The 3,284-nt window shown below is 50.7% G+C and overlaps 2 protein-coding genes across 2 annotated transcripts in view; one reads left to right on the plus strand and one right to left on the minus strand.

Moving 5' to 3' along the window:
- Gpr18 (G protein-coupled receptor 18) overlaps window positions 1-494 on the minus strand; it is a 7,545-nt gene extending 7,051 nt beyond the window's left edge. Inside the window, exon 1 of the mRNA XM_005355693.2 lies at window positions 351-494. The gene's annotated coding sequence lies outside the window, so the exon portion shown is untranslated. The remainder of the gene's footprint in view (window positions 1-350) is intronic.
- The window catches only part of Ubac2 (UBA domain containing 2), a 157,337-nt gene that overhangs the window by 45,735 nt on the left and 108,318 nt on the right, over window positions 1-3,284 (plus strand). The window lies entirely within an intron of this gene.

Genomic DNA, 3,284 nt, shown 5'->3' on the forward strand with positions numbered 1-3,284 from the left:
CCCCCCCCCCCCCCCCCGCCCCTGCCCTGGCACTCCAACGGGACAAGAGAGCCCTCATCTCTGCTTCTCACTTTCTCTGACCAGCCTCTCAACTGTTGCTGCTTCAGAAGGGCAGGGCTCAGGAGTTGAAGGTCAGGGTGTTTCAAATAGTAGGAATTTCTGAGTAAAGTCTGAGCGATGATCTAGATTCATCTTTTAATCCCAGTGATTTATAGACATAGTCTTATAGCCACTTAGAATGAAGAGAAGCTTCCTTTAATTTCCTAAATTGTCTGTGATTTAGCCTTCCCCATTCTGTCTCTTGTGTGTAGCTTAAAATGTTGTGAACATATAATTAGACAGTTACTTACCCATAAAGAATGACTTGAACCCAGATACGACAATCAGTATGGCAGATAAGTTTAACTAAGCAGCGAAGTCATGGACTGCCCTTAGTCTAGAGAGGGCTCCACCTGGCACTTAACAGTCTTGTAGCTGCTGAAGTCTCGTGCCCCAGGCCAGGGGCTCACAGAGGGTTCTCCCTGAGAACCCAGGGCTATTGTGATGCTCTGGAAGTTTCAGTTAAAGGAGACGGGCGGAGGACATTGCGTGTAACACTAGGTCTCCGGTCAGGAGAAAGAGGACTTGGGTGGGACAGTGCTGTCATTGGATCCTCAGGCCTCCCAGAAGTCCCTGTGTCAAAAGCTTAGTCCTCAGCCTGAAATTTATTCTCAGAAGGTGGTAGGGACCTTTAAGTGGGAGGTCCTTGAGGGCATGCCCTCAGCGTGGGGTCACGAGATAAATGGTTGGCTCTACTTTGCACTCCCTGCCTTGACGCCTGTGATCCTTTTCCACACACTTGGGGCAGTGGGGTCAGTCTCAGACGGAAATCCTCTAAAACCGAGCCAGAATAAACCTGTTGTGTTTAGAGGTTTATCTTGGTTACTCGCGACAGTGATTTAAAGCTGACTAACCATGGCTGATAAAGAAGTAAGAGCGTTGTTTCCAGGCTGTTTAAATACAAGCCTGTTTTCTGGTATGTGGGAAATGGGGGGGTTTTACTGAATTGGCTTCTGCATGCTAAGAGTGCATCCGAACATCTCTTAATTACTTGATGTGGATTTTTCCTGCCATTATGTATATCACTCAGAAGAGCAGTGGAAGGGTCCCCATCAGGCAGGTCTTCATACCCATGATCTCGTTCAGTTTCCTGCTGTCCCCAACGTGTGCTGAAGGCAGACTCTGTGTGGTGTGGACGGCACGGCCCGGAGATCGTTTGCTCTGTGCCAGATTGTGCACCATGGTTGTCTTTCCACCCCAGCGCTGTTACAGTTGGTCCTTGGAAATAGCGATTTCTGAGGGAACAGACAGTTCTTTCCTGTTCTCACCACAGAAGACTTACTTCATAGCTGGATTCCCCCAGCCTGTGGATCTGCATCTAGGAGGAACTCTGCCATCTAGTGGCCGAGAGGAACAGGCTCTCAAACAAAGAGAAAACGAAACCCCGAGTGTGTCCACATCATCAGCAATCACCCGTAAGAATGGTTACAATGAGGAAATCTTAACGTGTGTGTGGTGGCAGGAGTTTAAACACGGAAGACCTTTTCATATCAAGTACCAAATCTGAGCTGTACAGATGTCACAGCTCGGGCCACTCCTTGGTACCTCGCCAGTGAGACTGAATGTTTATGTGCCCCAGGAGACAGGAGAGCATTCTTAGCAGCACTGTATGTAAGAGCTCCAGAGTAGGAGCAGCCCAGCCTTCCCCAGCTGCAGACTGCTGTCAGGTGTGCACACAGCAGCATGCTCTTCCTGCCCAGTGATGGACCCTCACGAATGAACCTTATCACAAAAAGCGGCACGAGAAGAAATCCCTAATGAGTGATTCCATTTTCTGTGGCTTCCACAAAGTGGCCAGGCTGCAGTAAGTGTGTAGGTGGTCACTGCTTTGGTGGGTAGAAACAGTATGGATCGTCAGGATGTAGCAGGGGCCCCTGTGGCAGGACCCGAGGACAGTTGCTCAGTAACCTAAAGAGATGCAGGCAGGAGGTGATAGAACCCAGAAGGAGAGAGCCCTGTGAATCGGCTGTGTACAGAGGCATTGACTAGGCTCTCTTGCAGGAAGGAGCCAAGGAATGAATAAGCCCTCACCTCAGACAGCTCCTACCAGCCGCCCTCTGCTCTCTTTATGGAACTGGTCTGGAAGCCAGGGCCTCCTTCAGCCTCGGCTGGAAGCCAGGGGCTCCTTCAGCCTCAGGGGCAGGACAAGGCCAGGAGGGAAAAGAGGCAGGCGTTTTTTGAGGATGCCACAGTTTCTCTGTGTGTGGTATATCTCCTGTCCTTTGCAGGAAAGTTTGGGTGTCAGAGTTGACCCGCGGGCATGAGGCGGCTACTGCCTCTGAAGCTCTTTGTGGAGCGCGACTTCTACCACCTGGGGTCTCTGCAAACTGCTGTGTACCTGGCAGCTTCTGTCCTGTGTTCTCTGGAAACCAGATGCTAGTTGTCTTTGTCCCTGCCTATAGGAAACGTCCCTGCAGCATGTGTGAATTTCCCTGTCACCTGGGCCTGGTTGGCTGTTTGAGCCTTGCCTGACCCATGGCTCATCCTGGCTGGCTTACTAGCCTTGGCGCTGTGCAGTCGCACAGGGAACCAACCCCCTTTTCACCTTGCGATGCAATGTGCACTTTGGCCTCCCAAATTTCTGGATGAGTATAAATGAATCTCGTTGGATGGGGCATGGCAGGGTTCTCTGCACTTAAACCTTCAATTACCTGGACTACTCCTCTCTGGGAAGACTGGGCCCCGTCGAGCTGGGTCCTTGCTGCCCTGTCCTCACTGGTCCTTTGTTGGGGTCTTTTGCACGTATTTTCATTGTACTTTATGTTTATTTTGAAGTTCACGTCCTGAAGACACAGGGGGCATCCGTGATGTTTGTTTTTCCCTTGCTGATAAACTGCACTGGTTTTGTTAAGCAGAACTGTCCATAGGTCTTCCTCTCCAGACTGTGAAGTAATTGAACACACTGACAGTTCAGGTGACGTCTGCAGCGGTGCTGTCTGCTTACTGTTCTTTTTGTATGGACAGTCTCTGCTGGTTTGTCTCCAGCAGGCTGCTGGCCCTGAAGAATCTCAGCAAAGACAGCTCAGTGAGGTGCTTAAACTTAGGTGTAGCTCAGTCAGCCAGGTGCTTAGACACGGGGGTAGCTCTATCAGCGAGGTGCTTAAACACAGGGGTAGCTCTGTAAGCGAGGTGCTTAGACACGGGGGTAGCTCTGTCAGTGAGATACTTAGACACGGGGGTAGCTC

Source organism: Microtus ochrogaster, chromosome 17 (genome assembly GCF_000317375.1).
Source record: "Microtus ochrogaster isolate Prairie Vole_2 chromosome 17, MicOch1.0, whole genome shotgun sequence".
Classification (NCBI taxonomy): Eukaryota; Metazoa; Chordata; class Mammalia; order Rodentia; family Cricetidae; genus Microtus; species Microtus ochrogaster.